Genomic DNA, 14316 nt, shown 5'->3' with positions numbered 1-14316 from the left:
CTTAGTAATAACAGTAGTGGAAGTTAGGTTAGGTAGTAGATCATTCTCAAATTAGTTCAAATAAGAGTCTACCAGTACTAAGTAATGTTGATTGTTTCACTTGAGTATGTCAGTAGCTACTGTTGATCAAGGTGGTTCAGGAACTTGACTTAGCTGAAGTGGTTCTCTTTGCAAATGCGGTTTATTTCTACTGCATACTGAACAAGAAGAAAGTATTTTATCAATGTCTTTTGCAAGAGAAGTCCAAAATACTAGTCCTCTCTCCCTTCTTTTATTAGCTTCGGAACCTGGGTGACCATGATACAAAATATGGATGTATTCATTTTGTAAGGAAGCAGGAACAACAGTTTTAGGACCTTTGAAAATAATGCCATCGTCCATCAACATCTCATTTCTGTGAGGAAAGTAGGGTTACACTTCTGGTGGAACACTAAATTGCTTTGATGGCCATCCATCACTGATGTAGTGATTGAGCTTTTGCAAAACTGGATCAGTCTTTGTATGATCTCGTAGCTCATCAAGTCTTGTGGTAGAAAAATTACTCACTTCCATGACATTGAAGTTAAAATTCTCTGTGTCAAGCTGTAGCATTATATTTCTGGGCAATCTGGATAAGGTACCAGCCAGATAAAGAAGTTTGCCTTTAGTATAGACCATTTTGAAGTTGTACCTTTGCAATTTAAGCATCATTCTTTGTAATCTTGTTGGAGCTGAATGCATAGGCTTCTTTAAAATAGTAATCAGAGGTTAATGATCAGTTTCAATCTGAATATCTTGACCATAGATATAATCAAGAAACTTGGAACATGCAGACACTATTGCCATAAGATCTTTCTCAATCTGAGCATATTGCATTTCAGTTTGAGCAAGTGTTCCAGCTGCATAGCCTACTGGTCTACCATCTTGAAGAATAAATGTGCCTAGACCAAATCTTGAAGCATCACAGGAAAGAGTTAGTGGTTTGTTGACACCATAGTATCTTAATAAAGGTGGAGTAGCAATTTTCTACTTAAGGTCTTCAAATGCTTTCTGGTGATGTTCTAACCATGACCGTGTAATATTCTTATATGTTAGTTCTCTCAAAGGTGCTATCAACTCACTAAAGTCTGGTATAAACTTGCCTAAATAGTTGACCATACAAAGAAAACATTGTAGAGCTTGACATTATCTGGTGCTGACACCTCAAAAATGAATTATTGGTTGGATGGGTCTTGCTCTACTTCACCATTGCCTCTGACTAACAAATTATCTACTATTATGGCAAAGGATAACCTGAAAATATGTGCTCCATTGCATGCTGAAAGGCTTCATTTTCAGAATGTATTCCAAACGGCATCCTGAGAAATCTGTATCTTCCAAATGGGGTACTGAATGTAGTCAGTACTGAAGATTTGCAATCTGGCATCATTTGCCAAAATTAACTTTTTGCATCTAAGACAGAAAAAAACAGTGGCATTCAGTATTAGAGCTGTGACTTCTTTGACTGAATGCATGAGGTCTTTTTAATGTTTTGTTCAAATCTCTTGGTTCAATGCATATTTTGATTTCATCAGAACCTTTTTTGTGAGCTGCTACCATGGACGACACCCATTCGGTAGATTCTTTAACTGGACAAATTAAAGTCTTGCTGCACCATTTTGTCCAACTGAGCTTTGACTTTATGCTGCATAGCCACCGAACGTTTCTTGCTGGTCTGACCACTGGACTGATTTCTGGGTCTAACATCATAGAATACACAACTGGAAGTTTGCCCAAATTGTCATCGAAAACATCAGCATACTCTGAAAAAATAGTGTTAGTGAAGCTGGAACTTGGGCATGTGCTTATCTGATGAACTTCTTTGGTAAAAGAAAGCAGATTCCTTCTCAAACTGTCTCTGAGACACATAACATGAAAGCACTACTGAGCCTTTGGTTTGAATTTCTTCACCTCCATTAGCAACAAGTTTCACACAAATGGTCATATTTAGTTTATCACCAGCTCTCACTTCAGCAAAAGTATCTGCAGGCATAACATTACATTTTGAACAAGTGTTTACTTTGAGCTCAGTGGTTTTATTGATCCAGACAGTACAAAACACTTCATTCTTTGCCAATACATCTACTGCATCAGTTCTCTCATTAATTACTGACACACCATCTACATAGAAAGCAGACTGTTGCAGTTCAACTTGATCAATTTGTTTTTCCGAATGACCCTACTTCATAACAGTATGAGTCTTACTTGATTTACAACATTTTTGAAAATAGTTCAATTTCTTGTATTTGTGGCATTGTTGACCAACTGTTAAGCTCTTTTCTCTTTTAGACTCATGGCTGGAACCACAATTGCAACGGTTAACAATAGAACTTAACTTGGGGTTTGCTGACTCACCGTTGTACTGCATTGAGCATGCTCCTTTAACTGAACTAGTCTTAGAACTTGCTGAAAGATTGCGGATTTTCCTTGCCACACCCACAGGAGCTACAGCTGCCACATGCTTAGGCCTGTTTCTGCCTGCCGCATGTTGCATGCTGTCTACATTTGCTCTGAATCTTGCTGAAAACATGTTCTTATCACTTGCAAGCATATTTGTATGCCTTTCTGTAACTTCATGGATTTGACAAATCTCCGTAGCTTTGCTCAGCATTAAATCACTGTCATAAAGCAAAATCTTTCTCACAGCAGCACTATTAATACCACACATGAGCCTGTCTTTTATTAACTCATCTTTTAAGTCACCAAACCTACACGTTTTACCTTTTTCCCCAGGTCATTAATATAAGCTGCAAATGTTTCTCCTTGCTTTTGATCTCTTGTGTAAAACAAATGCCTCTCTAATGTGACATTGGTCTGGGGGTTACACATCTCTCTGAATCTGCACTTCAAACACTTGGAGTCCTCCCTTGATTCAGCCTGTATAATAATACAATGATTTTCCCCTTCACCTTCATACACTGCTGTTGCATATACAAATGAACCCTCCCTTTCAATGGCCTCTGACCCTGCTAGGTTTAGCAAAATGAATGCCCCGGTGCATGCATCTTTATCAGAATAAGCTGCTTGCATGAATATATCATACTCATGCTCAAATATTCCCTAATACTCTGCAATATTCTAATCAAATATAAGTGGTAGTGGTTTTCAAAAATTGTTTGCCATATTACTACATCTCAGTGAAGACTTTTGCCAGTATGCATGAACACACACATATGCATATGCCTGAAATTTGTGCCAGCACTTGTAACTATGCCCAATAGCACAGCAAGCCTCAGTATAACTGATCTTTGTGAAATACTTTTTCTGGGCACTGTAATATTCTTGAAGTCACCACTTATCCGTGTTAGAAACATTTCAAATAACTGCACTGTGTGAATAAATTGGTGGAAGAAGCTGAGAGTAAGAAACATTTCGAAGTAATTACACTTCGTGAATAAACAGTACAAAGCACACTGAAACTTCTCAAAAATGGCTGTACTTTGCTAAACAACTCTGTAATGGCAGCACTTTGTGAATAGACACACACAGCACAAGTAATTATGAAATAGTGGCACTTTGCACATAACAACCTCTTCAGAATCAATGCACAGTAATAAACATACACTATAAGCATGTTTGCACACTTTGAGACACTTCAAATAACTCTAGCTATACTATTCAGGTCTCCAATCAATGTGAAAAAGTAGTTTATGCCAAAACACAGTAATTCACTAAAACAATGCAGTTAGTTTGCTTTATTTATACTTAATGTGCCCTTTTTGCCCTTTGTTATATTCATTTTTCTCATTTAACCTTTTTCATGCCCATTATATTTTCTTGTGCTCATTTCAACTCTCAACATTCTTGTTTTCTAATTCTGAAGTAATTTGAAACCCCTTATGTGCTTTTGTGATGCTCCTTTTATCAAATATATATATATATATATATATATATATATATATATATATATATATATGTGTATATATATATATATATATATATATATATATATATATATATATATATAGTTTTGTCAAAGGGCGATCATGCCTATTAAACTCAGTCAACTTATTCAAAACAGTCACTAAAATCATGGACGAGGGGAACACGGTGAGCACCACCTACCTTGACCTAGCCAAACCTTTAACACTATTCCCCACTTGGGCATAAATAGATATTATACCATGATCCCCCCAAAACGTGCACGCTGATTGGCCAGCGTGCCCGTTGTAAATCGAGTTATACTAATGGAAAAAGGTCCGGTCGCCCGGACTTTTTTCCATTAGTATAACTCTACTGTCTCGTTGTGTTAAATGGGTTTAACATAGCGAGACAGCTTTAAAATAAGCAACGGAGATCTCCGTTGCTTATTTTAAAGCTGTCCCACTATGTTAAACCCATTTAACATAGCGAGACAGTGTTTTAAAAAAAAGCAACGGAGAAAGCAAGATCTCCGTTGCTTTTAATCTCGCTATGTTAAATGAGTTTAACATAGCGAGACAGTTTAAAATAAGCAACGGAGATGTCCGTTGCTTATTTTAAACTGTCTCGCTATGTTAAACTCATTTAACATAGCGAGACTAAAAAGCAACGGAGATCTTGCTTTCTCCGTTGCTTTTGCTCAACTCTGATGTACTGCAGGCGCCGCAGTACATCAGAACTGCCGTGGATGCCAGACATCTGCGGAAGGGCAGTAAACAGGCATTATATTATGCCATTATTTAAGAAAAGGAATAGTTTCTTTTCTTAAATAATGTCATGATAATAGCAATAACCCACTTCTGGGTGTGGGTAATGCTAAATTTACCCACGGTTGGCTTTGTTTGGTCCCTCGGGCGTCGCCCCCGGGGCCAAACCACGCCAACCGTGGGTAAATTTAGCATTACCCACACCCAGGCGTGGGTTATTGCTATAAACTCTCCCAGCTAGGTATCAACCCATATGTTACCAGATGGGTAGTTAACTGGTTCACTGATAGAAAACACTCAGTCAAAATAGGGGAAGCCACCTCTAGCAGCAGACCCATAACAAGCGGTATACCCCAAGGTATGCTTTTCTGAGGTGCAAGCCAAAACCAGTTTTCTGTGACTGACCAAGTTTGCAGATGACTGCAAGCTTGACACTGTCTTAAATTCTCCTAGTGATGTGAACATCCTCCAAGAGAGTCTTACCCAAACTAATGACTGGTGCCAGGAGCATGGCCTCAAACTGAATGCCAAGGAATGCATCATTATCCCCTCTGGGGAAAATAGCATCCCCAATAATTATCACATTAATAACAATGTATTGAGCATGCAAGCAGTTGTGAGGGACTTGGGCACTCAGGTTGATAGCAACCTGACTTTTGTCCACCACGTTGCATCCATTGTACAGAAGGCTTTCTACATGGCCCACCTCATAAGTAAGGGTATTTCATCCAGGAATAAGGAGGTCATAACATCCCTATATTCCTCCCTTATCAGACCCATTATTGAGTACAATGCCCCATTTGGCATGTACCTTGCCAAGCACATGCAGCAGCTGGAGAGACCACAGAGGTTCATGACCAGGACAATCCAGGGTCTCAAACAACTGTCCTATACAGATAGGCTAAAATCCCCATCCCTCTACTCAGTCTCATACAAACTGCTCAGAGATTACCTATTTCTGGCATACGAGGCCATCTCAGACCCAGCTTTGATGGAGTTGCTGTATATCCATAAGTCAAAATCCACTCAGGCAACTTACACACAAGGCCTAAACCTGGTCTGTGACACTAATAGAACTTGTTGGCAGGATAGATTTGTATGCCAGAGACTCCCCCACCTGTGGAATAGACTCTATCTCCATTTTAAGCAGAGTACCTCTCCAGTCCTCTTAAAGATGAACCTGGATGACTGGATGGGAAACAAAAAATACAACCCTGGGATCCCATCTGTGTCCCTGCTAGACAGGGGGAACAGGTGCTGACTTTATGGGGACATGGGAAAAATTATTGGCTAGGCTTATAAGGGCCTCTGGGCCAATAGCCTAGTACCATCCTATGCACCAATGAATCTATAAGTCTATACTTCTGAGAATTTAATAGATCCTTACCTTCCTAGGGAAAGGTTAGTATAGCAGCTATTCTTGAATGTTGGGGGCAGTTCCTCTTTGCTCATATTTCCATTGTAAAGTTAAAAAATGCAGACACCAGTTCCTCTTGCAGTACGTTGTTGAAGTCTATCAGGATCCCTTCTGGACTCAGGGACTTACCTATTTTCAGTCCCTGATTTGATTAGTCTATCTCTGCTAGAGACAAAGATCAAAGTCAAAGTATTTTAAGCATTCCCCACAAATTTTTTCTCACATAATGTTGCGGGAAAACAAAGACCATATCTGTTCCTGAAACACTGGTGGTTGTAGAGACAGTGATTCAAATGCCTCTGTCATCACTGTATTTATTCCCTGGAATGAGTTTGTGATAGAATGCGCATCATCCCTTAAGGCAATAATGGCATGCACAACTTTGTCTTCCCTAGGGCTTGTTGCCAATAGTTTGGGGCACTGGATTTGCTTCATCCAATAAAGTAGTTTTATCCTTTCCCATTTATGATTTTGGAATGTGTACTATAATATTTTTGATTCCATTTTTTGCATTTCTATATCCCACTATAAATCTTATCTTCTCTATGCAGAGTTCACAAACTGTGATAAATTGAGCTAGCCTATCCTCAGCATATGTTGACTTGGTCAGTCTTTATCTTTATTTTGGAAATGATTAGTAAAGTCAAGTAAATTAATCTTGAATGCTCAAATATTGGCTGAAAAAGGCAAGACATTTTGCCAAAATAGTTGGGATCCTTGTCTCAAATTCCTGATTCCCTTCAAATATATCAGTATCAGAGAATCCATTCATGGTCTGCATGGTGTGCAAGGCAATCACTCCCCTTTCTGATATAACACTACTCTGCTATGGTCAGATAGGTTGTCAGGGAATATTTCATATCTTGTTACTCCAGTCCAGCCAGTGCTAACTGATCAAAACATAGTGAGTTCTACTCACAGCATGAGTTTGTAATATGAGATATGTGCAACCAAACTTACACACGTTCATTGAATGCCAGACATCCAGTACTGAAAAATGTTTGATCCATTTGCAAAGAACAGCATTATTTGTATTAGTCTGGAACTGCCAGTCAGAATCCTATTTACTCTATTGTCTAGAACCTTCATGAAAATCTCTTCCCACTATAACTATAAGATTTATTTTATTTATTTATTTTACATTTGTTAACCGGGCTAGTCTAGCTGGATACATGTCCATTTTCAGTAGAGGCCCGAGGAGAAAAGCTCCAATCAAACAATCAAACAGACAAAAAATTTATACATGTTAGAAAATAGACACAGAAATAGTGATACAAAATATTGATTAAAGTACATGCTGTAATTTAAGCATGGAATTAGTTTCCTTTGGGGTGTACATAGACAAGATAAGGGTAAATAATTTCAATTGTGATTTGAAGTGAGAGGTTATAGAGTTCTAAAATGAAGAACGTGCTAGGAGGAAGTAAGGCTAGTAGGGTATGAGCTATGATGTTAGTCCGGTGGGCGGCAAGGACATATCCATTGGGATATGAGATATTCTTTTAGGTTGTTTTTGAATTGGGTGCGTGAAGTTGAGAGTCTTAGGTAGTTTGGCAATGAGTTCCATGGTTTCCCAATGGAGTTAGCGTAGAGGGCATCCCCACCTGAGTTCTTAGCTTTAGTGGTAAGGATAAGAGAACTGTTGGATGATCTAAGACTATTTAGATTAGAGTAAGGGGCCAGAATGCTGGATAGTGATGGAGTTTTATCAGGGTGGTTGACTATTTTGTAGGCCTCGGTGAGTTGATTAAGTTTGAGGAGATTAGGTAGTTCAAGCCAGCCAAGGGTCCTCAAGTTAAGACAATGGTGGGTTCGATAAGGAGAACCTGTTACAAATCTAGCAATATGGTTGTAAGCACGAGAGAGCAAGTTAAGTTCACGTTTATGGAGGAAAGAGAAGACTGGGGATGCGTAGAGGAGGGGAGAGAGAAGATGGGTGCGGGCTATGGTTAATTTGGTAGAGGGAGTTAAGAAGTTTTTGATTCTGTACATAGATCCTAATTTTTTATTAACGGACTTTATTGTTTGAGTAATGTGCAGGTCAAATTTGAGCTTGTGATCAATGGTTACTCCAAGTAGTTTGGTATTGGTGACAGGGGTTATATAAGTCCCATTATTAGATTTAACATGGAAGGTTATTTTGTTAGTGTTTGGAGATTCTTTTTCCTGGGAAGAGGAAGCATTGGGAAAGAATAATAGTAGCTTTGTTTTAGTTGGATTGAGTAGGAGTTTCAAGTCGTTGAACCATTTTTCAATTTGAGAAAAACATTGGATATCCCACACTGCACCATGTTCAACCATAGTCTCACGTCAGGCTTTTTGCCCACTGAATGGAACACAGGAACAGATATCTCACTTCACAAAGGGGGAGCCACCACTGATCCTGGGAACTATCACCCTATTATCTATCTACTATCGCCTGACGAGTCTAGTCTGCAAGGCCATGGAACATATCATCATGGAACTCAGAAACAAAGACATTGGTAACCTCCAAACTCTGGACCCCACCCAGTTCGGGTTTGTGAAAGGCAGATCATGCCTTCTTTGAGGCAGTCACCAAAGCTGGAGACGAGGGTAAGGTGGTTCACACAGCCTATCTTGACCTCGCCAAGGCTTTAGACACCATCCCCCATTCTGGAATTATAGCTAAACTCACTAAACTAGGTACAAATCCCTATGTCACAAGATGGGTTGCCAACTGGCTCACTGACAGAACCCACACTGTAAAAGTTGCAGACTCCAAATCTGACTTCAAACCAGTGACATGTGGATTACCACAGGGTTCAGTCCTGGGACCTCTCCTGTTTGGTATCTACTTCTCCAAAGTACAGGCTAACACAGAAGGCTTCTGGCTTATGAAGTTTGCAGATGACTGCAAAGTAGGAGCCATAGTCGAGTCTCCATATGATGTAGACACCCTACAGAAGGGCCTCACTGAGACAGATGCCTGGTGTCAGAGGCATGGCCTCAAACTCAGTGCCAAAAAGTGCATTGTCATCCCCTTTGGTAAAAACTCTGTACCCATGAACTACCACATAAACATCAGTCTAATTAATGCCAAATGTATGATAAGAGACCTTGGGACCCAGGTGGAGAGTAGTCTCTCCTTTGATAATCACATCGCCACAGTAGTCAGGAAATCCTTCTATGTGGCACACCTCATTACAAAAGGGTTCTCATCCAGGAAAAAAGAGGTCATTGTTCCCCTCTACTCGGCACTCATTAGACCCATTATAGAGTACAACACCCCTTTTGGAATGTACCTCACAAGACATCTGCAGCAGCTGGAAAGGCCATAGAAGTACCTCACAAAGAGCATTTCTGGCCTAAAACAGATGCCCTACACTGATGTGACGGATCCACACAGTTTACCTGATTTTTGATGCCCTGAGCCATTGAACTGCTGTGTGTTTGTAGGTGTGCTTGATGTTAGATTGATATGCTGTTAATTGAATAAATACATGATATGCTGCTTAATATTATAAATCTAAAAGAATTATGCTTCAAAGGCAAGCCTTGCACACTGATGCTGGCATAACTGAACTTTAGTTAACCTTTGGAGTTGTTTGCCAGTTTAAAAGTTGTTTACCAGACAGAGGGGGATTTCAAAGAGGAACTATACCACAGGTGTGTGGGCAAACGGCTTTCTAAAAGGAGGAAGTAATGTATAAAACTAGACATTACGGGGCTTGTTGACAACTCAGGAAATGATTTGTAATGTTTTAAAAACAGTTCATTAGCTCATGAATAAACTGGTGATCTAAATATCATCAGCTGAATGATTACCTAATGGCCTAGGTGTAATCAATTGAACCTATTGACCCTATGCCATGCTCAAACCTATAAAAGGCCCAGAGGTTGGTAATACATTGGAACTCATCATCATCCGGATCTGATTGAAGCAAGAGCCTGAACTGAGCATACAGCATTGCCTGCCAGTGTCGGCCCTGTCTTGACTGAACAGATAGCTGTACTGAATAGGTTTGGAGTCCCCCTATCAGTGGCAAAGATGATTCTCTTTTTGCATATGCTTGTATCCGGATCTGATTGAAGCAAGAGCCTGAACTGAGCATACAGCATTGCCTGCCAGTGTCGGCCCTGTCTTGACTGAACAGATAGCTGTACTGAATAGGTTTGGAGTCCCCCTATCAGTGGCACAGATGATTCTCTTTTTGCATATGCTTGTAAGTACATGATTTAACAGTTTTTATAATTGTTAATGTGATAGGTCATAGGTTAGGTTTTGCATATTAATGTGATAGGTTTTTGCATATTGACTAGTCAATTGCTTTTTTGTTACAAACCTTAATTGTTAAAAGCTAAAAATAAAATTGCTAAAGTTTGAGCCTTGGTCTCTTGTGTCATCTCTAATACTGTATTAACCACAGAATTTAGTAACCTGACCAGAACAGCTGGCGTAGTCGGCAGGATCTGTGGTTTGCAGTAGATATGTCACAACAGCCAATGTTTTTTCCCATTTAAGCACCTAGGTGTAGGGTTAAATAAGAAACAATCTGTAGATGCCAAAAGTAAGGGAGGGGCAAATGTTGAATTTCCAGCATTGTTTGGAAAATGGGACCCCCTTGCTAAGGCATTGAGTCAGGTTTCACCTCCACCTTCCCCTAAGTCCTCACCAGTAAACCCAGTAGACCCTGAGGAGCTGGCAAAGGCCTTATCAGGTTTAAAATTGGAGGATAAGAGAAAGAAGGTGAAAGAGGGAGTGGGAGCAGCTGGATGGCTGTTCTTTGAAGCAATACAGGAGTCCCTCTTGGCTTGGTTTCTTTGGGTCTGGGATACAGGGGGAGAGGCGGTGTCACTGAGTGATAAAGAAATGCACCAGTGTGCCTATTTAGTATTTCACCCCCAGCTGAAGCAGAAAGGAAGAGAATCAGATCTTTCAGGAAAACAAACCCCTGCAAAAAGCCCAAACAGAAGTACCACTGAAGGGAAGAAAGGGTGGAATCAGTTGTATCCTGACATCCCCACTGATGAGGAGCTAGCACAATGGCAGAGGGGAGAGTTTACTGATGAAAGAGATTGGGGAGGGAAGGGTGGAGAACCCCAATGGAAAAATGGAAGCAAATTGACTAGAAGGCGGGTCCCCAGTAGCTAGAGGCACAGTTAGAGCCATTACACCTGGGGACCGACGCCCCTACGTGCCTCTTACCATTTTTTGGAGGGGGGGACCACAACACGTAATGGCTTTAGTAGATACTGGATCAGAAATAACTATTTTTGCAGGCAACCCCCGTAAATTCCGTGGACAGTCTGTGGAGATTGATGGATATGGGGGGGCAAAGACGATAGGTGTCAAAACCAAAGTAAGAATAGCCTTTGGGGATGGTATTCCTAGTGCCATTGTAGCAGTGATAGCTCCTGTACCAGAACACATTTTAGGAATAGATGTTCTAAAGGGTAGGACCTTAGAAACTACAGTAGGGCCATTTAGATTTGGAGTACGGCACTGTTCAGTCAATGCAGTCAAGGCTGTTGTTCGAGGTGATGCCAAGTGGGAACCTTTGCATATTCCCACACCAAAAGTGGTGACCAACATCAAACAATATCGTGTTCCAGGGGGCCATTCAGAAATTACTGAAACAATCCAGGAATTACTTCGTGTTGGCATACTCGAACCAACTGTGAGCCCATTCAATAGCCCGTGTGGCCTGTCAAAAACCTGATGGTTCCTGGCGATGACGGTAGATTATCGGGCTTGAATAAGGTGGCTCCACCTTTAACTGCAGCAGTGCCGGACATTGTTACCATTGTAGAGAGACTTTCTTCTTCTGCTGGGCCGTACCATGCAGTTTTGGACTTAGCAAATGCTTTCTTCTCCATACCTATAGCAGAAGAGAGTAGGGCTCAATTTGCATTTACCTGGGAGGGAGGCAATATACCTTCCAGGTACTTCCACAAGGATATCTACACAGCCCAACCCTTTGCCATGGGCTGGTGGCCAGAGATCTGGCTAAGTTGCAGTTAAATAAAGTGACTGTATTCCATTACATTGATGACATCCTGATTACAGGAGAAAAGCCGGATGTGGACATTGCATTGAAAACAGTGATTGAACACCTTCAGAGCCGAGGGTGGGCAATAAATGAGGATAAAACACAGCAGGGAACATCAGTGAAATTCCTGGGTATGATATGGAATGGAGCAAAAGAGAAATACCTGCATCGGCCTTAGAAAGTATCCAAAGATTGCAGTCCCAAAACAAAACAGCAGGCACAAGCCTTTTGGGAGCAATGGGCTTTGGAGAGCATTTGTACCACACCTTGGGCAAGTTTTACGACCTATTCACTATGTGACTAAAAAGAAATGTGACTTTCAGTGGGGTCCTAAACAGCAGATGGCCTTCGAGGAAGCGAAAAAAGCCTTGCAACAAAGTGTGGGACTGGGTCCAATAGACCCACAGCAACCTTTTATTTTGGAAGTGACTGTTGCTAATAATGTCATGTCCTGGGGATTGTGGCAAAAGAATGATATGGGAAAGAAAAGACCACTGGGATTTTGGTCTAAATCCCTGACCGGAGCACAGACTAGATACAGCCCTCTCGAACAGCATGTACTGGCTGTATATACTGCCTTGATTCATGTAGAGGAGCTGACCAAACAACAGACGGTGACAGTGAAAGTAGACTACCCAATCCAGGGGTGGTTACGAGACAATACTCTGATGACTTCTACTGGAAGCTGGGAAGAGCGTTGTTTGCAGTGACTACCAAACCCACCTTGACATGGAATTTGACCAGCACAGAATACATCAGAACTGTTTGTAGATTAAACTGTGACAGACATCCAGAGAAATGCACTGCCAATCCTGCTGGGGCTTATATCAGAGACTGAATGAATCAGGATTTTCTCTGGCTGAGTCTCCATTAGATTCTTCCTGCATAGCCGAATTTCAAAGGGAAAACAGCACTGCAGAAACCAGATCTCCAAATTTGGAGATATATGCTATGGACAACAGTTCAACTGTATTTGATGGTTTAGGACATATAGTAAGATATACAAGAGGATGTAAAACTGTAAGTAGTGCTAGAATTGTTCAGCATATTAAAACCACTAGATTTCACATGTGAAAATGACTCTTGCATATTGATCTTTGATTATCTTGCTAGTAAAAGGGAACAAAACAAGTTTGTCCATTTGTAGCATTGCCTTTGCAATTCGGAAGTAATTGGTGGGTGCCTCAGATAGAATCTAATCTCATTGATTATAATGATATGCCCATTGATTTAGCAGGATGTGAGACCTGGCCCCAGGGGTGGGTGTGCATGCTAATTAAAAGAAAGCCTCATCCATGTTTACATAATGGGACTGGAGAATGTGCTTGGCATAGATATATAGTGAATGGGACAGACATTTATCAACTCAATGATACCACAGCTTGTGTAGTATCCTCCTGTAAGCTGGCTTGGAGTGACGGAACAATCACAGACAGTGGAGCACATTGTAAAAGTAATGTACATGCAATCATTGATTTTTGTACTGGGGAATTGATCAGATTGACTAGATGGATGGACATCACATTAAATGCTAGCATAGAACCATTGCACACTTTTAGATGGCCATCTCTAGTCCACCCGGACTTTAAACAAATTAAGCAGGAAGGGCAAGCTGTACTGCTCCTGCTGAATAAGACTTTACATGATGCGCATCAAACTGTAATTAAAATGATTAAAGACAAAGGTACCATTCTTCAAATTGCAAACGAAATTCAAGACATGTCTGTTTCACATTGGTATGATATTTTTATGTGGTCACCAAAGGCTTCTGCCTGGTTTAACTTGCTTTTACACCCTTTATTGCTGACCACAATAGTTTCAGTGTTGTTCTGCTTAATTTCCTACTGCATTTATTGTAAGGTTATGAAAAAATACAATAAGATGCTGTCAATTTTGCACATTATTAGAAGCACACAGCGATCATTGCTTAGTGCAAGGGGTGGCCTGTGATGGATCCACACAGTTTACCTGATTTTTGATGCCCTGAGCCATTGAACTGCTGTGTGTTTGTAGGTGTGCTTGATGTTAGATTGATATGCTGTTAATTGAATAAATACATGATATGCTGCTTAATATTATAAATCTAAAAGAATTATGCTTCAAAGGCAAGCCTTGCACACTGATGCTGGCATAACTGAACTTTAGTTAACCTTTGGAGTTGTTTGCCAGTTTAAAAGTTGTTTACCAGACAGAGGGGGATTTCAAAGAGGAACTATACCACAGGTGTGTGGGCAAACGGCTT

The sequence above is a fragment of the Protopterus annectens genome, chromosome 2.part1 (assembly GCF_019279795.1).
Source record: "Protopterus annectens isolate FY-2018-M chromosome 2.part1, PAN1.0, whole genome shotgun sequence".
In the NCBI taxonomy this organism is placed as follows: domain Eukaryota; kingdom Metazoa; phylum Chordata; order Ceratodontiformes; family Protopteridae; genus Protopterus; species Protopterus annectens.
Note: the sequence above shows the minus strand (reverse complement) of the source record.